Source organism: Melospiza melodia, chromosome 2 (genome assembly GCF_035770615.1).
Source record: "Melospiza melodia melodia isolate bMelMel2 chromosome 2, bMelMel2.pri, whole genome shotgun sequence".
Taxonomy (NCBI): domain Eukaryota; kingdom Metazoa; phylum Chordata; class Aves; order Passeriformes; family Passerellidae; genus Melospiza; species Melospiza melodia.
The window spans coordinates 141,684,014-141,710,101 of NC_086195.1; the positions used below are offsets into that span (position 1 = coordinate 141,684,014).

The 26,088-nt window shown below is 37.9% G+C and overlaps 1 long non-coding RNA gene across 1 annotated transcript in view; it reads right to left on the minus strand.

Annotated features, from left to right (window-relative positions):
- The window catches only part of LOC134415264 (uncharacterized), a 33,177-nt gene extending 11,692 nt beyond the window's left edge, over positions 1-21,485 (minus strand). The window contains exon 1 of the long non-coding RNA XR_010026992.1: positions 21,378-21,485. This is a non-coding gene — a long non-coding RNA (uncharacterized LOC134415264). The remainder of the gene's footprint in view (positions 1-21,377) is intronic.
- Positions 21,486-26,088: the final 4,603 nt, after the last annotated feature.

The following is a 26,088-nucleotide window of genomic DNA, read 5'->3' on the forward strand; positions in this document are numbered from 1 at the left end:
ATAACACCTGAACACAGAAAAATTTTGTCTAATCTCTAATCTGAATTTCCCCTGTCTCACCTTAAAGCCACTTCCTCACATCCTCTCACTGCAAACACCATACAAGAGAAGGAAATCTCCTTTGATATAGTCAGTAAATAATTAAAAAAAGCTCAACTCCCATTTGAAAAGGGAAGAAATAATCAAAGCAGCAAGAAGAGCAGCAAACTTTTCCAGATATTTCTCTGGCTAATGAAGTGAGAGGTGAAACTAAACTGTCTGAAATATATTTTGCCATAAAATTGTGTCCTGGAACAATCTCCTGCCAAATGAGAATATAACAACAGAGGCCCTGAAGGATTTGTTACTGTGACTGATTTTGTTTAACGGGTTCATACAAATTGTTTGGAAAAATGAAAGTGGCTGTAGCTTGTCAAAAACTGCAGATTTATTAAAAAGAGCAATAATAGATGGAACCCTATCAGGGGTAGGAAATAAACAGGAGGAATCCAACTAGGGTAGGACAATAGGGATTGAGAGATCATGTGCAGTGTCAGGAGATATGATATAAAGCCTTCAGGGAGGCCCAGCAGAGGATTAAAAATAACTCAAATTTGACAAGTCACAGAGAAGATGAATCATGGCTAATGACAAAAAGAAACAGCACACAGACAGGATCACACAATTTGTGTCACGCAGCAGTAAGGAAGCCAAAAGGTCAGTGAAGAATTGGGAAGTGAATCGGGCACTTGTGCCTTGGATTCTCATCAAATAAACAGTTTTCAACTTTTAGGAGAGCATTTACAGACTCTGTGAGCTTTTTAAAGGGAGCAGTGATATTGTTCTTTTTGGGAAAATTAATCTTCAGCCTAGCCCGGAGTTTTCTCCTTTTTGTTATCAAGGCTGCATAATACAAGGAAAAAAACCAACAAAACAGTTGGAATAAACACTTGAAACAACAAATTGGTCACTGATTACCGTGATGTACATACCAGGGGCAAGGGAATTGCAGCAAAATTATTCTTCTGGCAGATTTTCTATTTAAGAGACTGTTTTACAAAATGTTTACTCTGTTGTAGTTAGTTCCTTTGGGAATTGTTTTATGGCAGGGAAAGGGGGGGAAGGAAGAGGGGAAAGCAATGCTCACAAATCCCTGGAAAGGGAAATATGACATTGCCACAACAGGCAGAGCAACAAACAAGCTCTGAGAATTGCAGAGTTAGAGGACAAAAATGCTCCATCCAATGAGATTCTAGGACTCTCATATTTTCAAACCCATACACAAAAATACATACTGACACTCTCTTGAAATCCCAATTTTTTCAGAATTCTTCTTACTATTTTCTACAGCCCTCAGCCTCAGGGGTGATTCTCAATAACTACATGTTCTAAAGTTATGTTTATGCCACAGATTGATCTATTTGTACTTACCATACAAATTAGAAATATCTCTTATGGTGAAATAATACTAAAAAAAAGGTTCCTAAAAACCAGATTTTTCAACTTTCAAATAATGGTTCAAGGTAAATATATTTCCCGCAGTATAGCAAGATTTCCCTTTTTTTCCTTTAAAAAGATATGCACAGGCTATGTGAATGTCATAGTTTTTAAGTAAAGCAGTTTCTCTGTTTGAAGGCATAAACATTAAGTATTAGCTGTTACTTAAGTGATAAATTGTATTTATGTCACTTACAAAAATTAAAATACATTGACATTTTATTTTCTCTCAGACTGGTGGGATTTACTGATATTTTGAGTGTTTTCAGAAAATGTAATTACAGTTACAGACTTGGTTTCAGGGCAGGCTACTTCAAAATCACAAAACGAACCTATTAATGATGGAAAAAAAAGAGCTTTTGCTTCAATGTATGTGTAGACTCAATTCATGCAAGTCACACTTCAATCTCCATGTGAAAGTGAGTGATCAGAAACAGATTTGCCAATAAAACCAAATTATTAGAAAAACCTCCAAACACATTTTTCTTAATTCTTGTTTTACTGTGAAAGTGACCAATCCATGTTGAATTATCAAATTCTTTTCTGGGAAAAAAATGAGACAAACTAGTTTCAGTAAGGAAAAAACCCCAAAACTTCAATTCTCCATCCTTACAGGTAGAGGGATAACCACAAAACACCTGCAGATATTAAAGTCATTTGCCATCTTCCCCGGAATTTCCAAGGACATTCTCGTGGTATTTAATATTTATTTTTATTTTAATGATAAGTAATCATTTAAATCTTTCATGTAATTAAATAAAATATCATGATACTCCTAAGGATTGCACTATTGCTGAATACAGTAAGAAAAGAAAGTCAATTAATTTAAAAATATGTCACTGGAGAGCGAAAGCAGAAGTTTTCTGATGTGAGCTCTGCATTCCAGTGGAGCACCTTGATTCATTGACAAAGCACTTTTCTAACAGAAGCAAACATTAACTGCAAAATAGACATGAACAAAGCAGTCATTTCAAGTTCAGCTATTATTTCTAGAGAGCTACAGCTACAAACACTGAAATTAGGATTATAGTTCCATTTCAAGTAAGGGAAAATGATCTAGGTATGTGGCTCTGCACATACTTTTAGTCAGTTTAGAGCTCCAAGTTCTTTGGTGATACAAAAATCTATGATTTTTTTCCTGAAAAGGGCTCAAGCAGATATTCCCGTTAAAACTCCATCAAAAAAAACTTTCTTAAATCCTCTGCTCTGGAGTTAAAGCTTGGATCTTTACCCAGAGTGAACAGACTTGTTGCAAAGTAGCTAAAAGCTACTTTATACATATATATAAATGCATAAATAAATATGCATATATAGATCATAATATTTCTTTAATTAATGCAACATTTATTGAAAAATCAAACACAGTATGAATCAATTTGTGCCTGTTCTGACTGTGAATTTCAACGCTAATGCTGTACGGCATAAGCCAAAGCAGTACCTGGGGATAATTTGTGCTTTTAATTTGTGGGGGGTTTTTTGACACAATCCAGGGATCAGGTTTGATTTTTGTTTCAATTCACAGCACAGCAGACCTGTGTAACTCAATAATTTTTTTATATTTACCTATTTCTTATATTTACCTATTTTTCTATTTACCTGCTTCCAAATCTGGCACAGGGCAGACCTTGGCTTCTCAGAAGTCTTTCCCCAGAACCTTTTCACTTATGCCCACTATCACCAGTCTAGATGTGACCCTATGAACCAAAATTAGGAAAATCAGCTAGGAAATAGTGAGAAGAAGGTGGTTTTTCAGACTTATCCTGCAGCAACACCTCAGCTCTAAAAGTAAATCTGTCTCCTTGAGTCCCACCTGACTGCAAATTCTCATTAACACTTGGCAATTTAAACAACTGCAATGGTAATTTCACAAGAAGATTTGGCATTAGCAAGAGACCAAGGAATAAATAAAGGAGATTGAAAAGGTTTTTTTCATCCCTGTTTCTTTCAGGTTTTTTTTCCCCACTGTTTAATGCCACCTTCTCTTGCACACATTCAGTTGTCCCTCAGCCTTGCCCAGGATGGCTACAACTGTAGAAGTGCCTGAAACTGAGCACACACATCTGCTCATAGAACAACTGCCAAGAGAAGTTTCTATACTGATGCAGAGCCTCTTATTGTCCTGAAAACTTGAATTTTAGCCCTTTTGGAGGACTATAATTACAGACCAGATTATGTTTAAACAATTTTTCCCAATTATCTAGAAAATTATGTTTAAGAATTTATGGGAAGTACTGGGAAGGAGAGAAAGGCAACAGTTATGATTATTAAATTCTACTTCATCTCTAGAGACTGAGGCTGCGTGATCCCATCACTTGTATAAACACAAAAGAGGATGCAACATCTGAAGCTAAAGACCAATCCTGTGAGAATTGCTGGAATGACTTGGAGGAGAACAAAACTGGCACCAGATGAAAAATGAACCTAAACTTTAATGCTAGATCTAAGGTATATTAAATATTGGTCCCATTTTGCTGTCAGCATCCAAGCTGTTAAAAGAATTACCACTTAAGGTGCAAGGAACCACGTGCCCTTTTGGCCCAGGGGATGCAAAGGAGAATTATTGAAATCTGATGACATCAAGCAGATGAAGTGAGATGCTCTCAGCTCAACACTGGCTGCGACAAGAAATTGATGATGGGTGAAATCAGACTTTCACAGTTTCAGATGAGCCTCAGCCCATACCAGCACCAAATCCTCTTTTTGCCTTTTCTTTCCCATTGTTTATTTGGAAAAAAAATCACTTCTTAGGCTAATGTATCTTTATTATCTACTTTCTAACTCTTTCAAGGATTTGTTTCCTCAGCTGTTGGACAAACCCTACTTATGCGAAAAAGTAAGATATGTACTTCATTTTTTTTAATCTACTGAATGAATATTTTAAAATAGCTGCTGCCTCCTTTTCCCATTAGAGCTGGCCAAATTCTGTGCAACTGATTGCTTTATTGTGGAGTCCAACTTTTGGACTCCCTGGTGCCAAAAGGCATAATAGATAAACAGCTGGAGCATTCTCTTCACTTGGAGATTCCATTTGCCAAGAATGCTTTTGACTGTAAAAGCAAACACATACACAGACACACACAGACAGACACACCAGGGAGAGGCTGAGAAAATCATCTCTGGAAAGCTGTAAACATTGCTCATTCCTTCTTCTGGAATGTTCTGTTGTGATTAGGAGTAGGCTGTGGAAGCAGCTCATAGTGCAGGAGAAAAACCATGCACAGAGGTGGAAAATTAATTCCCTAAAATCATAAAGAGCAGCTAAAACACAGACAGGAATGGAAAGCAACATCCATACTCTGATTTCCACACCATTCATTCATTCCTTCATTCTCTCCCTGTTCCTGGGAAATTTGGATTGTACATTTAACTCCTCGTGGATTCTGCCTCCGGTTCAGCACATATTTACTATTGTCTAGGTCTCCACACATGTAGGCTATGAAAAATGAATTATTCTAAAAAACATCCAAATGCTACAAGCTGAAATCCTTATGAAAGGAGAAGCAATAACACAAAGAAGGAAGGGAGTTAATGCAACCAATGGGATGCAGGATTATTTTAGCACTTCAAGCCAGTCAAGCACAGTGGCAGCAGTCAAGACCAAGGAAAAGATGGGAAGATGTGACTGCTTGGATTTAGGATCCTGGGAGCAAGGTCTGGAGACCATTTCTGTGTAGTCAAAGGTGACATGCAAGCCACACGTCTCTGTCACTGAGAGGCGACCTCCAGCAGGAAGGGGTGGGGAGAGATGGAGCCAAGATGAAGGTGCCACCCTCAAACCTGCATTGAGGAAACCTGCAGGGGTGGCAAGAAGAAAATTTCAGGGATGTATGTAGGAAAGGATGGTTTGGAGAGAATATGAGGGGAACCTGAAGGGCAGGAGCTACAGACAGCGCACACAGAGAGGTCATTAAGGAATTCAGAGGTGAGGAAGGAAGTGGATAGCTTTAAGAGATGGAAACATCAAGATCAAATTTAAAATTACTGGTGCTGGATGGGGCTCTGAGAAACTTGAGCTAGTTGCAAGCTGCTCACTGCAAGGAGGGGTTCCACCTTCAAAAATCCTTTCCAACCCAAGCTCCCCTGTGATTCCATGACAGATTTTGACAGAGTGGATTTTTACAGAGAAAAGGAGAAACTTTATTAGAAGAGGTTTGTTAGGATGTGCACAAGGGTGAGGGAGGCTCTGGGCTAAGCTTATTGGGAGGTTTAAGGATAAGGTGTGAAGACCATCTGCCCCAAAGAATTTACACTTTCCACAGCCCAAGTTCTTGCCCAGGCTGGGGCTTTGCAGAGATGCAGCCTTTGTTAATACATGGATCAAACTCAGAGCAGCTCTGAGTGTGAAATATCCCATCCGGGCCGCAGCTCTCACCAGCCCTGAGACAGAAATAATAATAATGTGGTGAAATGGGATATGGCACACACCATCTGGCAGCTGTGCAAACAAGAAGAAGAACCCTATGAAGAACATTATTACACGTTTGGGGACCTGCTGATTACATTGCATGTCTAAGGTTAGACATTTTGGTGTGTAAAACCTGAGAACACAGTCTAAATCGTGGATAATTTAATAGGTTGCACATGGACTTCACCTCCAGTTTATTAATTCCTTTTTTATTCAACAATACATCCCTTTTTAAAATACTTTCCTGCTTTTATGGTGAGCTGCTTAAGGTGTAGTTTCAAACACGTGAAGCTGAAAAAAATAATTACTTTTCTGTAAGAGTAGGAATATGTAAAATGGTTGGGTCCTATCAAGGTGTTCAGCATTGCTATAGAGCTGAGAGATCATATTTCAAATTCATCTGTCACCTGCACAGACAGCAAATCCTCTTCCCCTTAGAAAGACCAGAGGGTTTTTATCCTTACCTTTTTACCTTTTTTCCCCCCCTCATGAAGGGGAACAACAGAAAGTGATTAAGGAGAGTGTGTTAATAAAAAAGCTCTTTAAATCAACAAGCTTATGGATTTTGAAGGACTGCCAGGAGAGTCATTAACAGAAAAATATTCAAAAGGCACTTAAACATGTTCTCTGACTTCAATAGATTTGTTTCTGTCACCTCACAAGAAAACAGAACAACAGAGAGCTCAGCCTCATCCCCTGGCTGGTTCTGTGTGCTCAGCAGTGCATTTCAATTACCCACTCAAGCCTGCCTGTGCTGCCAGAATTCCCTCTCTTGCTCCCTCTCCATCCAAGAAATCCTCATCTTTCCTTCCCCTACCTCACATGGACTATTTCTGCTGCTTGAAGCTCTGGCTTCTCACTTCTTTAAGCCATCTCTATTTACCAGGGCAGCATTATTTCATCACACGTGACTTGTTCATGGTCCCCTTTGCACTCCTGCATTCTTTTTCCAATCTCCCCTCACGGCCTCATGCCAAATTCCTCATCTCCCTGAAATGCAGTGAGGTGTACATCAGTATGATCCTGCAGCAGATGGTGCTTGGGAGAAGAGAGATCAAGTTCACAAATAAAATGGACCAATCTAAAATTGCAGGTGATTCAGTTTTCCAGTTATGGAGGAGTTGCTTGAATCAGATGCCACGGTAACTTGGAAACAGACCTCAAGCATCTTGAACCCATGCTCCTACAAGTAACTGGCCTTAGTATCATCAAGAAAAAACTTTTCCTTTCAGCTAATATTGATTTTTTCCCCCTGTCCTTTCATGCTGTCTCAGGATTTAAAAACATTGCTGCAGAATGTGGAAAATTTGTTTTCAACAGAGTTCTGTTTGCTCAGGTCTTCTGTCACGCCCACCACAATGCCTTTACACCTTTTATACATCTCCTAGCCTAACCCTGTGGTTTTCTGCCTCATCTCATCCTTTCTGTGATCGTCATAACCCCAGCTCCTTCCCTCCTGCTTTTTTACTCTTCAATACTCAGCTTTCTTTCCACTACTGCACAAAATTTTAGGTTTTTTGACTCCCTCGGCAAGGAACAGAACATGTTGTGACCAGTCCAGCTCTGTGCATCCTCATGACCACTGCCTTGTTTCTGCCCAGCGCCAACATTAACTTATTCTCTCTTCTGATCCCAGATGCTGACTTCCATAAAATTCTGTCAAATTTGGCACGTGGAGTGACTGCTTAAGCCTCATTTCCTTAGGAAACCAGCTAAAACATTTCACTTCCTCTCTCTAAACTGGATTAAATAACTGCAGGCTGGATGGGGCAGCAGCAGGACAAACATGACCTGGTCAGGAACGGCGCCAGAGCTCACAGGTGCTTCTCTCCAAGCCTAAGGAAAACAGCTCACGGTGTTGACTCATCTTTCAGCCCTCAGAATCTCTTAATTGCCCAGTGAATTATTCACCCCAGCTTGCTCCTCCCTCCCTCAGCCCTCTCACACCTATTTTGGCCTGAATTTACGTTCAACACCTTTTCCTGAAGCACCAACAATAACAAAATCAAAAAGTTTGCTCCCATTTCCACAGCACCAAGGACAGACTCTTCTCAGGGCTGGCTACAACACCTGGCAGAGAAACTTTGAAGTCCTGAAAGATGAGCACACTGAATACATTGTAATAATCGAGGGACAACTGCAATTAATAAAATATCCTGCAGGGGAAAGATGGACCTGTTCAAATGCTGGAGAAGAGCAGAAATTATTTAAGTATTTGTGACAAATACAAAAGGAGGGTGGATCAGCAGCAAAGCACAAGCTGACACAGCACTGGCCCTAAATTTAAGTGGGATAAACACTTTTTTTTGCTGTACGATATATTCCTTTAAAATATACAAATCATGTAGTACCACAGCTCTTCTCCCACTGAATTCAGCAAAATAAATGGCATTTGAAGTTACCTTCTTAGTAGCACTCAAAGCCTAACAAAATAACCAGTTAGAATATTGAAATCAAGGATCTGAGCTGTTTGAACCAGTCTAAAAGATGCAAGAAAAACTCAATTAAATGCTGGCTTTTAAACGGCAGAGTTTGTGGATGCAAGGCTGGAAAAAACAGCATCTCTGCTTCCCCAGATCCTGTCAGTGAAATATTTCAGAGGGGTTACAAATCTTAATTGACCACAGCAGCACATGTCAGGAAAGGTAAGTAGTGTCACTCGTGTGCCGAGGAGGAGGAAAGGAGGACAATGGGAAGGAGCAGGAGGTCAAGCCTGGGGAGCAGGACAGCCTGGATTAACAGCCAGGCACTGCTGGGTCTCAATCCAAGCTTAAAAATCACAGCTTCGACAGCAAACAAAAAAACTGGTGGTCAAATGTGATTGAATTTGAGAGACTGTTCTCTAATCAATCATGACAAGGTTAATTCTCCTAAACTCTCACTAGCAGATGCTAATCTACCCTGGAGTGCATCCATGATTCCAGAATAATTATGAAAACAAAAGCAGTTTGTAAGCAAAGAATTGTGTACAGCTTTCCTTTTTTATTCCTTTGCTCTACCTCCCCAAATAATGAGAGACACCCAAACAAAACCTTCACAGTAAAACTAAAATATCACACATAAATAACATCACACCTATGAGAGGTGATAACTATACAGATGGATTTAAAAAACAATTGAGCTCTACAAATTTTGAACAAACTTTAGTACTGCCAGATGAAAAAAAAAAAAACAAGACCAAGAAAATCAAAACACGAAAAAAAAAGAAATCCCAGGAATCCAATCAACACACAAATAGCATATTCTCTATAAGGCTTCTATCAATATTTTGAGAAATAATACTGTGAGTACACAGTCAAAATCCCACAGTCATAAAGTCCCGCATAAAAGACAAATGAAAGTGGAAATTGATAGAGAAATTAGCAAGCATGAGGAATTCTGTAAGGAAAAAAACCCACAAAATTTAAATTATAGAATTAAATGAGAAGGGAAGACATGGAGCTGTTATCTCCTGCTGGTGCACAGATTTCAGTGAAACACCTTTTAAGTGGAAATATCCAGGATTTTTCCCCTAAAATGCAGATGCTTTGCTGCCTGTTCTGGAGGGACCACCCTCAGACTGCTCAACTTGCTTTCCCCCACTCACCAGTATAAAGTAAAGGTTTTATATCAAGCACAATCCATGAGAAAAAAAAAATAAAAATCTGAGATCTCCTGGAGGGAGTCCATCCCAGCATGAGAAACTTTTCCACACTGATTGCATCGTTCTGAGAACAAAATGGTTGGGACTGGAGCATGGCTGGTTAATTCCCCAAACAGAAGCCACTAAATTGCTTTTTCTGAAATTTTTTTTGTGGCCTCTTTCCCTCACTGGCCAAGACAAATACAATAAAACAATGATAAAACAATCAGAGCACCTGGGCACTCTGTTCAGTCTATTCTTCCTCAACTGAAGCATAATTTGGGGTATTTTCTCTTACCACTGGACATCTCTTAGCAAGCTTACTGAACTTTTATAATCTTTGAGTCTTCAGTTTCATTTTAAACTTAATTTAAAGCAGGGGAATGAATTTCAAAATATTTTGGGAGGGAAGAAAAGAGAGAGAGGATGAGACTGAGAAAACAACTCAACAAACTTTGTTTCCTTAGGACACAAGCCCAAAAAAGCATCTCCTGGGAAGCTGGCTTTAGAACACAAGGTTAGTTTGTCAGAATTCAAGGGAACAGAGAAAATGTCCACAGATATGGATTTGAGAGGCAGGAAAACAGGCAGTGACTGGAGAACTGTATCCCTGGAGCTGACTAAAGCAGCATCTGCCCAAGCATGGTTATAATATTGTGATTTCTGCAGTCAAACAAGCAACTGGTTGCCAGCATCAAAGAGGACCATTTGATGAAAGGAGAGGTGTGGATTTTCAGAGATTTTTTTTCCCAGAAGTTAAATAATTTCATTTCAATGGCAGTGAGGTCAGTAAAGCATAAATCCAAGAATTCATCTGTAATTAAGTGATAAAGCTAATTGGATCTGAGTTTATTTCCTGATTAGAGCCTGCACTGCTGAGATAAATGCCAAGGAAAAGCTGGGGGAAAGATTTCTCTTCTTTAAACTCCTATTGAGGGGCAAACTATGGTTTGATTTGATCCCAACATTATTCTTAGTGTTTAAGATGCCTTGAAACAACAGAGATGACATTACTTTCATCAGTTAAGGAGATGCAAAAAGCAAGTGAGCTGATACACAACCATCACTTGATTCCTGAGCTCTGAGGTTTTTGGTATTATAAAATCTGTATGAATGACAGCCCATTGAAATACAAAGGGATGCTGTGCTTGCTGTATATTACATAAATAAACTTCAACTCTTCTGTTTAAAAACTAGGGGGAAAAATTATTAAAACCACCACAAACAAACAAACATCACTCAACCCAAAACTTTCTGGTATTAACTAGAGTTAAACAAATAGCTTAAGTACATTTCTCAAACAGACACTGACTCATGTGGAAAATCTAATTTGATTTTACTCAGGAAGAAAGGAGCAAAAAGCCAGCGAGGAAGCTGATCCAGTTAGCATTTTGCTTTAGGACACATTTCCCTTCAAGTGCAAAAACGGTGTCATGGACTTTGATACTAAAGCATCTCACTGGATTGCATCAAAGTGTTAAATTAATTGCAGAATCAAGGCCTAAATATCCAGGTGTAACAGCAGGAAAGCAAACATGGATGTGGAACCACAGAACTGCAGCAGAAATGTCAGCCCAGGTCTCAAGGATTGGCTCCGAGATGTGGAATTTTCCCGGAGGTCTCAGTAAGGGGTTAACTCAGATGCCAAGCAGATATAATTTAGATGTCAACATTGTTAATTATTGAATTGCTCATAAAAGCACAATTGGTGCAGACTCAGCTATGAATGACATCTCACTGCCAAGGCAAAGCTGGGGGAAGGAAGGTTTGCTGTGGGAAATACCCCAGTTTGTGTTGCCCCTACATCCCCCCGCTGTCCCTACCGCTGGAGGCAGCTGTCCCCAGCTCCCAACAGGGGAGATTCTTCTCACGAACCCCATGGATTCACCCACTCCCACAGAAGGGCCCAGGAGTGTGACAAGCTTCCTTCTTGTCCAGGAGGAAGCCAAAGCCATCAACACCATTTTTGTGTTACTTTTGATAACGTCTGGTCAGCAACAATTCAACATTTCTTGGAGCAATTGCTCTTCCTCACAGATCTGAATTTATGCTTCTGTGTTCATCCTGAATGTGATCTATTGTTCTGTCAGACCTCTTGTTTGGTCTGGTTTTTAACCACAACACCTCTGAGCTGAATTAAAAAAAATCCATTCCACACTGATTGAAACTGTTTTTCACAAATAATTTTGCTCTTAACTAAAAGATCATAATTTTCACAGAATAACTTCTTGAAAAAAATTCCTTTAACATGGTATCTGGAGATGTACACATCAAAAATATATTTCATCTTCAGAAAAAGTGAAAGCCAAAAAGTGAAAAAAAATTACCTTTCTCTTTTATGATATTCATGACTCTTTCTCTCTTTCTGGGAAAAAGTGCCTGGGTATCTGCTACAGCTATTGCCACAAATGCATAGCTATGAAATTAATTTCATTATGGAAATCAAACCTGCTTTTGTGCCTCATTTTGAGCACAAAAAATATATAAATATATATATAAAATATATAAATCCTATAGATTTATTCCACACTTAACAGGACTTATTACTAGACTTGTCAAAGAAGCCCAAACTAAACCACAAAACAAAAAGAAACTGTGGTTGTTAGGCTAATTTAAAATCATGTATGATTTCCAGTTTAAGTTTTTAAGTTGCCCCTTTGGAATGAAATAATTAGCAATTTCAAAACATAATTTTTAAATGTCAAGTGAAATAGCATAAAACCAGAAAAATATTGTAGAAAAATATTCAGTATGCTAAACAGAGGAACTCTCTCTCTCTCCACATATTTCTGTATCACCAAGACCCTACAGGAATCAGACTTATTCTGCTTTACACTGTGTCTTAAAGAATGGAATTAGACTTAAACAAAACATACCCATCCCCACCAAAAATCTCAACAATTTCCTATTTATATCACTTCACAGATTTAATATTTATTCATATTTTTCCTCAAAAGATTTGGATTATTTCCAAATTACCAGGTAGCCTGATAAAATTTGGGCATTACAGGTCAAAACCACATGGCCAAAAGTACTTTTGTGGGAGGATTTGTTTGAAAAGTGAATTTGCACTGCAGGTAAGCTTTTATGAATACTTCCTATTATCTCATCAGCATGTTTTCTTCCTTCTGGATTTGGAAATCTCTTGCATAGTCTGGATTTCTAATCTCATTTAAACCCATTTTGAAATGCAGAATAACTGATCAGCCAACATCCTTTGTGCTACACAACCAGAGGTTTCATACTTTTCTAACGAAAAGTGTCATCCATTGCTTTTAATTTCTCTAACCTTGCACTGAAAAAAGCCACAATAGGGTAATAGTCTTTTTCCTGCAGATTCAAGGATTGGGGTTTTTCCACAAGTAAAACAGAATTAAAAGCACACTTTTCTCCACAGATATTTGCTGGGCTAGAGAGTAACACTTCATATTTCCTATATATGTGAACTATATTCAGAGTTTAACTTTTGTCTATAAACTTCATTTCGTTAAGTCGTGATGCTTGAATGGATTTCACAGCACTTACAAAATGTTTCTAGGTGAAACAGATATTACAAGATCACAAATTCATGTTTCTTTTTGCTGGGCCTTCTCACTGTTCAAGTGAAATGATATTCAACCTGCGCTTCTTATATTCTATTCTCCATAATTCAATGAAATGAGATCATTTGAGTTAAGAGATACATATTTCCCCCTCAACTCTCAGAAACTCTAAATATTTTATAGCTCAAATTAGATCAACTTGAATATTGTGAGGGACTCATAAAGTATTTCTAAAGTGAAACATATTTGGTAAGACTTATGAATTGCTTCCCATTACTCTCTACTTCTTTTGTTTCCTATTTTGAATTGTAGGACATACATTTCTCATTTTTTCAAAGCCACAAATACATCACAAATTTTCATGGTGGGAGTGACATTAAAACCAGTTTCATATGGGAAACTATCAAAATCAGCTTCATTTACATCCATTGCTGCAACTACTATGACTTTTTTTTAATAAAAAAATAAAGTCATAGTAATTGACTTTTTTAGTAAATCAAGGAAAATTAACAAAATTCCCTCTTTTAATTCTCTAAAGTTTTTTTTTATCATTTTGAAATTAGCAATTCCATCTGAGAAAATTCTATAATAATCCAACAATTTTTTTTTCTAAAATGAAACACTGAAAAAAATAATCTACTGTAAATTAGCATATCTGATAATAAATAAAAATATGTATGCTTTTCTACTAAAACAATATTTTAAATACTAAAAGCTACACCATGGCGTAGATGTTAATTCAGAGCAAGCGTTGAGAAATGCAACTGTTAATTTCACACTGAGTTTCACCAGGGATACCCTTTAAAGGCTATGTGCTGATTATTACTGCACAGGTTTATGACTCAATTTGTGACCTTCATGTCAGAATTAAAGCTCTGGACTGAGATGGCTCAATTAACCTCATCTGCAAATAATTTACAACACAGAACGCCACAAGTGTGATACCAATCCCTAAATGTCTGGGTTTTTTCCTGTATCAAAGTACACATCCTATTAACTGCCATTAATGATGCTGGTATTTAAAATGGGATTAAGGATTTCACACTGGGGAGAAAAAAAAGGCCAGAGAAATTTTCTTTCTTCTAATTCAGTTACATTCGTTTGAAAAAGAAAATTAAGGTTACCTAAACTGAAAACAAGGGCCAGAGAATCATCAGAAGGGGGAATCTCTTTTTTTCATCCAACTTGAGTTGTGCAGCAGAATATTTCTGTTTCCTGACACATTCAGCTGATCCCTTATTCTCTTATTCTACCACTAAAGCTACTCCTATTCTCTGGTGAAAGATGATGGGAGCTGCCATGGTTATGAAACAAAATAGGTACAGCACGTTTTTAATTAATTATATCAGACTTTGAATTTCATTAGAAAGACTATTCAAGAAGCAGGGCAGCAAATGTACAATGAAGAGCTAATTAAGTGATGCCATGTACCACTCAGTGTCACTGTCATTTTCCCCAGCTTTTCTTGGAAAAGAAATTCAATTTTCCATTTAAAACATATTTAAATGTCAAATATAAGCACTAAATTTTAACCAACTGATGCCTCACAAGTCACTTGGTAATTGTGGTTTTGCTTGAATGTTAATTCTAGTTTTCATTTTTTTTCTTTGCCTGCTCCTGGCAGTGATTTTCAGCACTGTTCTGACTTTCATGTGCCTGCCCTCACCTTTTCCTGGAGTGAAAAGGAGCATTGTGCCTTTAAGCCCAACTCCTTGTGCGTGCCAACAGGCAAACACTGCACAGACACCTGATTTATAGAACTGCACACTCAGCCTGGCAACTTTTCCTCCTCCCAAACATGTGACAACAGCCAAGCTTTGGTGAAGGGGAAAACAAAATAAAATACAAAGGGAGGAGAGCCCCAGCCTTGTCTGGCTGTGTGGGCTGCTCTGCTGTGGTTGCGTGATGAGAGCAGCAAGGAGAAGCACGACAGAAAATCCCTGAATACCCAGCCTTTAAATATGCAGGAGCCTCAGGCACGCAGCAAATGCACCATCCAAAGTGGAGGTGTGCAGGCGACAGACAGCAAACCCCCTCACCCTCACACAGCTCCCAGCTCCTTTGCTTCCAGCAAAAAATTAACAAATTGAAGGGTCAGGGACAACTGAGCAAAGTTGATGTGTGATTTGTGGCCCTAACAAAGCTGTCGCTTTTCATATTTATCTAAAGAGCAGTTGACTTGCAGAGACCATCAGGTACATGCTCATCTCCTCTGTCTGCATCTACCACCCTTTTCTGAGGCAGAAAAGAGAAAATTATCATTATTTGGCTCTTCTATATTAAACCAATGCTTTTCAAACTGCCAGGCAAAACTAATTTAATGCATATACTGCACCTACGAAATTATTGGTACATCCAGCTAACGAAACTTGGAAAGAAATAAATTCCTCACCTAAATATAAAACCCAAGGGTGTTCTCAGAAGGAGATGCACTCGGCAAAATGCATGGAATAGAAAGCAGTATTTACCAAACTCAGAGTTCAGCACACTGTTTCAAATGTAGGAAAATCAGCACTCCCCTGCACCATTCCAGCAGCAACCTCCCTGCACAGCCTCTTGAAACGCAAAAATTCAGCCTGGCTTCCATCTGCAGACCCAGAAATATGCAGGTAATTTGCTAAGCAATGAGTATCCAAAGATGACTTTCTCCTGCTGGGTTTCTCAAGGGAGCAGGTTAAAAACATGACTGAGTGCTCTCCAAGTTCCAAAAGTGTCCCACATTCCCTTCTCTTCTCCCCATGCCCTGCTGGAACCCCAGGTCAAATCTCATCCATCCTCCCAGACCCTTCCATGTCCATGCCAGATATTTAAACAATTTTTTTAAAAGGAAGGAATTTTTAACATCATATCATAATGGAGAAAACTGCAAGTGTAAATACAAGAGCTATTAGACAATAGGGGGAAGCAAATATCGTCAACAAACAACATCAAGATTGTACAAAAAAGAAATATCAGCATAATACATCAAGTTTTGCTTAATCACAATGATAGCAAAATCCAGTTATTATTTTCACAGTTGTTTGGCTACCATTAACTAAAAATGGCTTATAAAGAGATTTCCCATCACACAAGGAAATAATCCTAGCTATGTTTCACAGCTACTACAAAGCAAATTCCCCTCAGTTCCTTAGCTAGCAGTAAAGCTAAATGAGCGACAAAGAACTCAGCTTCTAATTGTTAGTGAAGCGAATAAACCAGAGTTAAAAATACAGTCTCAGTCACAATATTTCATTTTATGGTGTTATAAAAGCCAGGTATACTAATCACCCCAGCAATTAGATGAAATCACACTTAAGTGAATAGTTAAATATAATGAAATTCACTATTCTTCCCCCCACCAGGAAAACACAGAATGAACCTACTTCAGTGTGTTAACTGTGAAAAAGAAATACCTATTTAAACATTTTCTCTATTAAAAATATAAACCCACAAACAAACAATCTCTTAATGATAATTACAGAGCCCATGGATCAAGGGCAACCAAAGCAATACAAGGTATTTCCCTCCACAGCATCACAGAATAGCATTTATTTTCCTTCATACAACATTTACTTATAAAATAACATTTATTTTTCTTTGCACACAAAGCTGCAGACGAAACGCACTGGGGGACAAACTCCAATGCCTACTAAAACAAATTATCCTGATGTGCTGCTCCTAATCAGGACCAACACATTAAGAGAATGCTTAGACTGGTGCTTAATGTAGCTCTGACCTTGGCAACCTCTCTTAGAGGGGTAAAAATCAGGGCTAGAACCAGAATTTCACAAGGAAAACTGCAACTTTGTTCACTTTGTCCTAAATGCTGCTGAGGATTGCATTGCCACACATAATTTTTGTGAGATTGCTGCTGTTTGGGGATTTTCTAACACAAGGTTTTTTAATACTGATCATCCCTCTATTTGCATACAAAGGGTATAAAGAGGGGTAGCAATAGACTCCATTCCACCTTCCCAGAGCCAGGATAAATCCAGGAGATTACCAAAAAATATATTATTTGAAATACAAGTAGCATTATTTGATTGTGGGCTGATAAGTTCTGATTTAAAAGTGGAGTAAATGCTGAGTCACTTTATTTAACATTAAAAACAGAGAAGAAAATGCTTCCTTTAATTCTCTGCAAGTTTATTTCACTTATCAGCTCACATCCACAGCAAAACTAAATCACACTTGTCAGTATTTTCTATTAAGTTTCTCACAAGTATTTAATAAAACAGTTACTATTTCTATTTTCTCAGCTATATATTTATTAAAAAACTAGTTTGAATTCTTGGATTTCTTCTGGTGCAAGTGCTTAATTCTTTTTGGAACAGGAGCAAACTATTGTTCCTGACCCTTCTATACCTTATAATAGCATTAATCATGCTAAATTCTTTTGGTGCTCATGTGGATATAATGTAATTATAAGAAATTCCTGAAGATTATTTCTTATTCCCCCTTGGTCGTCAGGACAAATCTAAAATACACTGAATTTCTATAAAGAAAAGCATGCTAGAAAATTATAAAAGAGATGCTACATATTAAATAATAAACAGCAACACGGACCAGTAAAAAATTATTAAAAGAAATGTGCTATATGATAAAGACGAATTCATTTCTAATGTATTTTCCCATTTTCACGTCACTATCCAAACTAAACAATATTTGAAGAACCAGGTTCTGTATCAGTAGCTTACAATTTTAAGAGTCCTCCTTTCCTTCTTTTTGTATAACACAAAACCCCCCACGTGAGATATGATCTCATTTAGGATATAATCCTTTTAAAACACAGCGAAAACAATCAGACACTGAACTTTCACATTCTCAAGTAACAAACCTAGCAAATGTCAAAATTTAAAATACAAATTAAAAAAAATATTTTAAAAAAAGGAAGAACTATTAATTGTTATTATGGAAATTTAACATTGTGTATTTAGAAAGGAAACCTGTAGTAATACTTCAATATGAAAAGTGTACCCAGTGAGATTTACAATAAAAAAAATTCTGCAGTATATCTCAATAACAATACTAGATACCAGAAATTTTATAATATGTCTTAACTATATATTTTAAAATATAGTCCTAAACCAGTGTATTCTTTGAAAAAAGTATCATCTATAAGAAAATTATAAAGTAACTGTGGTAATTAATCCATAAAGGACAAAACCTAAAATTTTGTATAGCTCAAAAAAATTAAATACAACTTGCAGTGCAAATTTTCCAGAAAAAGTACACTACATAACTTTAAAAAAATTAAAAATTGGAAAAAATTTCTGCTCCTCTATGTAGCCTTTAATATGATTATCTTCTTCTTGGATATCAAATAAGGCTCTACTGGAGATCATTAGAAACAGAGGGAATTTCAAGACCAGAGCAAGAGTGATTTGAGAGCAAACACACAAAATAATTCTCTGAGTACATTTCGCACAGTGGAGGTCCAACACTGTCCAGTTAGCAATCTAACACAAATTATTTCGTTTTTTATGTGTTGAACAATGTCCATGAAAGTGAAATATCGTTAAGTTCCTAAGCAGCATCTTTTCATGATGTTTTAAAATCCTGCCCCCGATCCCTTCATTTTGCACCCTTCCATATTGCCCCACATTATCTCACATCCCACAAAGAGGAATCCAATATTTTAAAACTTCTCTGGCTGATGCAATGCAAGCATTTCAGTTTTCATGAAAAGAAAAATCCTCTGCTAGAGAAAAGGCTGATTATGGCTTAGATTTAGCATTAAAGAAAAAAAACAGGGTTTAAGGCTATAAACCTCCCAGTAGCCAGAAGTATGATTTCCTCTGTTTACACGACTCGAAGCACAGAGGGTGCCCCTTCCTGCTCACACCCTGTGGATGCTGCTGCAGCAGAGTAAATAATTATAAACACTTCCCTTTGTACAGCCTGACTTTGTTGATAACAGCAACTCCAGCCAGCCCCTTGCTCAGAAATCAAATAGTGCATGGCACTCGAGTATTTATTTTTCCAAGATGCAACTGGAAAAACTGCAGAGGAGGGAGCAGCCTCTGATGTGTCAACCCCACTTCATTTTCACCTTTGGGCACCACTAAAAGAGATGCTGCTCTCCAAGGTTTCCATAATATCACGTGCAGGGCAGGGCAGGCTGAGGCCAAGTGACAGAACCCACCCCACGTGTTTTCACAGCCTAAAAACAAACTGAATCCAGGCATCCTCAAGGAAAAAGCAGAGCAAAATGGACACAGGCACAAGGAAACAGGGCAAATTCATTTCCAATATATTTTTCCATTTTCCTGTCACTATCCAAACCAAATAATATTTGGAGAACCAGATTCTGTATCAGTAGTTCACAATTTTAAGAGTTGTCATTTCCTTCTTTTTTATAACACAACCATCATTTGCTCAAGGCAAATCCCTCCCCTGCCCAAAAAAATAAACCAAAATAAAAATCAGATTGTCTCTGTACCTAGCAGTGAACCTGTAAACTCCTTTGCACAAACAGAGCTTTGCCCTTTGTAACACAAACATCTCTGCAAAGAAAAAGTAAGCGACAGAAAGAGACACTCAATAAATCCTTGCTTCCTCCCCAGCTCTCCAGAGAGCAGGCATGGGAATTCCCTCCACTGACCCCTTTATTTGTGAGAAGCTGAAGAACAAAATTGAGGAATGAAGCCTGGAGCTTCCCTTCTCCCTGACCTCTCACTCTCCAGCCCAGTTCCCCCTTCCTACACATTTCCATTATTCCAAAGGGAAAGATGCACCAACCTCAGCAATGTATTCCCAACTCCTCATCCTACAATTAGGGGCCTTTATTCCTGCCTGGGTCCTCACTTCTCTGCTATTTAGCTCAGCTCCTGGCTGTGGCCGTGGGTGGGGAGGCAGAGGAAGGGAATTCTGAGTTCCCAGACCTCCTTAAACTGCTCAGAGCAGCATGGCTAATCTGACCACGCAACGTTCAGAACAAGTGCTCGTACAGGGAACCTTCCCCTTTGTTCAAAAAAAGCAAAACAAACCAGAAAACCCTTCCCCCTCCCAGCCACCTCCACTGTGCATTTAAAGCAATTTTTTCCCATCCCGTGGCTTTTTCCTCCATCTCCATTTGCCTCCCCAAGAGCCTCTTTTGGGGGGCCCTGAACCAGCTGGTATTTTTGCACATGCAAATAAGATCCCAAAATTGTAATCTTCCTGCATATAACAGGACTTTTCACACATGGAAGGTGCCTGAGGTACCCTTCACAAAGAGATTAAAAAGCAAATTTTTTTTTTTTTTTTAAATGAAGCGGTCTTTGGCTTTTAGACGCTTGTGGTTGGATCCATTGAATCCATCCACTTTGTGTGTTGTGTTTTCTGCTTCCCCCAGCAAGCCTTCTCTCCTCTGCAGCAGATTTTGCTGCCATTCCATCAGGCTTCACTGCTAAGTGGCTTCCAAAACACCAAAAGCAGCAGGGTGAGAGAAACTCAGCTGCCACTGAGGGCAGTCCAGCCCATGTGCTGCCTCTGCCTTTCCCTTTGCACTGAATGTCACGTTCTGGCTGCCTCAGAAAGGGAATATTTTAATATCACACAAAAAGTGAGCAGTTCACATCATTGTCACTGTTTTTTTCTTCCCACTGTCTGAGTGATATTAAAAAACCAAACAAAACAAAAAATAAAAGGAGGAGGAGAGCATTGGTTTTTTAGAAGGAATGAAAAGGAAGCATAATTTCATTTCTGTCTGGGGGTTTTGCTTTAACACCCGTTTGTTCACACAATCCCGCTTGCAAAAAAATATTTGTTTGATATAAAGGACATTGAATAATTTATGCAATATTTAATAATGCAGTAAACCAGGGAGAGTTCAGCAAGGCAGGCATGCCACTCTACATTATTTGCCTTGCTTTTCCAAATAAACCCCCACCCTTAAACACCATTAGCACATGCAATATAAAAAAAAAGAAAAACACTAATTAGGAGATTAAACAAAGCATTTGGATTAGTTCAAAGACTCGAGAATCCATTTTTCATGTCATGTATTTTTGATTTAAAAAAATGAAATAGAAAAGGGGCTACAAGAACAAAATCAAAATGAATGGAACCGGATTTAAATCAGCCTCCAGATCATTCCAGGTGGGTTCAGAAGTCGCAGGAACAAAGTCACAGCAAAGCATTACTGTGGTAATAAATGACTGATGGTTCTCCAGCCTGCTGCATGGGCTATCCTGAAAGCAAATACATTTTAGAACACCAATAATTGCATCAAGCCAAGTCCAAAGCTTTCACGGTGTATTAAGGGTCTCCTGCCTTTTCATTTTAAACAACCATAATATACATGAGCAATAGATCAACTTCCAGGGCAATTTACTTTGTTTTGTGGCTTTTTAAAAAGTATTTAATATACCTTTTACTCCTTCCTCAAATCCAAGTTGTTTTCCTGTTTTGGCATCTCCAACCCAGCTTTCAAGAGATGTTACTTTTCTGAGTAAGAACAGCAGGAAGAACTCCACCTGTAGAAAAATTTTTAGAATATTATGTAACATCATAAAGAAGATGTCAATTTCTTCCTTCTATTTTTTACATTTCTTAAATATTTTTATGAACCCTACAACAAGGCCTGATTTTTAAATAGTAGACAGATAATTAGGGCTTAAAATATTTGGATGTTAGAAACTAAAATATCTAAGTCTAGGTTTTGAGTGCTTTTGTGTCCTCCAAATTATGTCTCAATGCTTAGTTTGTTGAATTAACTCCGTTGATTATAGATTTTCTTTTCAGACTGTCCATTTTGCTGTCCAAGAATAAAATGTGGTTTACTGAAACTAATGTGACCTTGCAGTTGTCCTAAATTTATTATTAAGAGTTTGAGGGGGGTTTTTTCCCTTAAAAAGACCCAACTATTCACCAAAAAGTGGGCTAGAGTCTTTAAATGGTATTATTTTGTACTGAATAAAAAGAAAAATATTGCCTATTCCCTACCAAAAACTCACATCAGCATATTTATATTTCATCTTTCTTTTTATAAATACTGTCTTTAAAGATGAAAACAAATATACTGGAAGATTACAACTTTGCATTCATCACCAGCCTCAGGATCTAAAGGAGATGGTTTTTACTTGGACTGCACTCATGTGAAAAAATTAAAATTAAAATCAATCCTTATGATCTCTCATCTGTGCTAAAGTTGTTCTGTCACTCTACTTGTTTGCCATGAGAATCCCTAATGCAAGTTATGTTTCATTGCAAACCATAAAATGCATGGAATGCCCAGATATCACTTTAAACCAAAATTGTCTCATAGATAAATTTGTTTCCAAATTTTACTTTCCCTGACAGACTTATTGTTTTAATCAGCCTGGAAAGAGTTCATTGCTTCTATGACTTAAATGTCCTCTCATTCCATAGCATGATGACCTCAGGGAACTTAAAAATCTCCCTTCTGTTGAAGCAGGGGCTTTTGTCAGTCTCTACTTTAGTTCTTCCAGAATTTTTTTGGACTCTATGAACATTGTAATAAGCTCACACCACTCATTACAAGAGGCCAACAATAACAATTAAAAATAAGCTCTAAACTCTACCAAGAAGAGACCACCAAAGCTTAATCATTGTGGTAATTAATATATTAGCATTGTTGAAAGCACCAAAACAAAGGCAAGGCCTTTTCATTATTGTATTTAAATATTTCATACACGTCATGTTCATCAATGTAGTCCCTGAATTGCAAGGGAGATGAAAGAACACATCAAGCTCAATTCCTGCAAAATAAACAAGGATTTGCAGGTGTTTAACAATTGTGTTTGCATCTAGAAAAGCTTTATCATTACAATGCACTCTGCTATTTACAGAGGAGATAAATCCCACTGGTTCTCAACTGAGAAAAGCCCAAATTTCATTTTTGCCTATCTAGTTCCACATTTGCCGTTCTGCAATCCATCCATTGAGGGCACGCAGAGTGAAAAACAAAGGGCAGGAGGGCAGAGAAGGATCATTTTGCGGGAGGACGAGCGCGCTCATTGCCCTTTTCCCACCCCACAATCCAAGCCTGAAAAGCAAGCTGAAACCTGCAGATGGCCTCTTCCCGTTGCAGCAAGGGGCAGGGGAGGAGGGAGAGGCAGAGTGGGCAGCTGCTGAGGCAGAGCTAATCCGAGAGGACAGCTCCTGCTTATTCCGGAGCCGCGGCTGATAACAAAACCCGAACCGAGCCGCCGACCGCAGCCCAACCGAGACTCCCCGCCTCCTGAATTTTTCAACTCCTGGAAGCTCTTGACACCGAGGTGGATCAAATATCCCTCTAGTTAGCGTGCAAATACTTACTTAAGCAGCCCAGCAGGCCCCGATCTGTGCAAAAATTTCAGGTGAGCACCGTGAAACAGCCCCTAATTATGATGTTCCATTACCCCTTTCCCCAGCGCCGCAATTGGCCCTAAGTGGTCACGGCCGATTTATTTCAATTAGTTGTTCACGGGCTCGGAGTTATGACAAATTCATGTTTTGGCTGCAGGAAATTGGTGGCAATCACGAAACCACCACAACATCAAAACATTGGGGAGTGCCCCAGTGAGTGAGCAGGGAGGCGGCTCAAGTCCCTGGGCTGGGAGAGCACCGCTGCAGCTTCTCCTGGGTGTTTCCTGCCCTTTCAAGGGCTGGGGAAAATAAAAATGTGCCTCCTCTAGATGGCACTAGGAAAAGAAGGTTGTGTTCCAGTGCTCCAGCAAATGGCAGCTCTTTGGATGCAGAATATTTATCTTATTTGTTGCCTTTTTGTCTGCGTCTACACAGCGGATAAAAAGCAGTTGTATAAACGGCGCACAGTTTATATGGCTTACAGCTAAAATAATTAAATTAGAAATTACATCTAAAAATGGAGGAAACACAACCAACACACTCCATTTATGTCAGCAAAAGAAAAAAAAAATCACTTTTCACTCTACCCACAGATTCAAGTGCAATGTCAAATTCAGATGTAAGCAAATTTCTTTCTGAAATCAAAAGAGCTGAATTTGACTCCTTGTCTTTTTAAATAACACCTTTGTTGTAAAAAAACCCCCATCAGATTCACACTCCTTAATTTAAGCATTAATTTTGACAGCCTGAAATGTTTTCATGGAGTCATTAATTTCAACAGCCTGTCAGGTAAATCCAAGTGATTGAAATTCACTTATCTTTTACAGATCAAAATACCTCACTTCTTTCCCTAAGTTGACTGAAATCCATAACTCTTCTGGTTAGTAATTCTTTCCTTTCTTAGTTTTCCCTTTCTATACCACAGAAGGAAAAAAAAAATCCAACAGCACTAAAGAAAAATTCTGTGATATTAAATGGTAGTAATCTATGAAATGTATTATGATGCAGTCTCATGGCATGATTATATTGATTTTGTGTACGATATGCAAGTGCCTGCAGCATAAATATTGCCATAAATTAAGCTACAGGAGGATAATTTTCATAGCAGTACAAGGAAATTAGAGCTATGTGTAGATTTTGCTACATCCAGGAAAAGCACAGGAAAAAGCATGGTTTGGTTTTTAAATGCTGGGCACAACAAAGGACCCACATGCCTCAAATTACTTCAACAGCTCACTGTTCTAGTTTACCCTCCAGAAGAGTATTTTTTTTCCTAAAAGTAGTGAATTTGTGTCTGGTAGAAGAGTTGGTTGAACTTCTTTTGAAAAAAAAACTAAACAGTTTTCTATTTTAAAAATATGAGTTCTTCATACAAATGAAGAAGTAGTTGTCAGGAACGTGACTATTCTGAAGAGATTTTTCACTGAAAGAATAAAAATATCTATATTTCTTTATATTTTTTAATCCTTTGTTGAGGATTAAAAAATAGGATTTTTAATAGGAAGAGTATGAAAACAAATGTTTCATTTCCAAATTAGAAAGCACAAAAATCAGTGTGCCACTGCAAATAAAACATGTTTCAGAAATGAGTCATGTTGGACTTTACAGAAAAGCAATTCTTATCCCTCTCTCTGCCTATTTATAGTAACATTGGAATAAAAATACTAAATTTGTGGAGAAAAAAATTATACCTGTAGTGCCAAAATATTTCTTTTAAGTAAAAAAAAACAAAGTGACAGCATATATTCAATTTTCAATAAACATATCCTTAATTTTACCAGGTTTAACAAATATTTTTTTAATCATTCTTCAGCCTAATCTGAAGTAATATTAGCAATAAATTATCAGTAATAAACTTGATCTGAAGTTACTTAAACTGCCAGCACCCCATGATTACAACTGTGGCAGAAGCGCTAACTCTACAACCATACACAATTTTATTCCAGCAAGTTTTGTCAATGGGAAGACAGAGTCTGATGCAATTTTAGAGAAAATAATTCGTTATTTGTTCATTTCCAGTCCAACCCTTAATCCACCAGCTCCATGAGAAAGCAATATAGATTTTCACAATGATTATGTGCAACATTTCCATTTAGCAGTTGTTAAAATTTTACTTAATAATAAATTTTGTTCTGAGAAGGAATATTTCCCAGGAGTTTTAAGAAAATGAAAGGACAATGCTTGAGCCTGGAACATTAAATAATTTCATTTTCTAAGGATCTAAAGGAGTTGTATGGTTCCACAGCAGCACAGGAGCAAGGGTCTTCCTACCAAAAGTCCAGATTCATGCTTCAGAGTTCCTGTTTATTTATAAAGCAGTGTAAGTGCTTTGTAATTTTTTGTTCTGCTTTTGACTGCAAATTAAGCATTTGGCCAAAAGGTATTTCTAATAAATATTTCCTGTATCTTAACCCTCCAAGAAGATACAGGCACTCAGGAAGAAATACATCATGCTGCCCAAATTTGAAGAGCGCCACAAAACCACATTTTTTAGATGTCAAAGAACTTTTTTTAAAAAAAAAGTACTTTGCCAACGAAAATACATCTCTAACATTTTAATCACTGCCATCCTAAAGAATGTAAAAATGTAACAGGGTAGAATTTCTAAGAGCTGGAAAACATTTCAAGATCTCCTGGCATGCAGGCACATGAAATAACTGCCTTGGGAGGGCATCCCTCAGCATTTCCACCTATTGAAAGTTGCCAAAATAACATTTTCTGTTCTATAGAAACTGTTTTTGTGGGTGAGAAAAAGAAAAAAAGATTGAAAA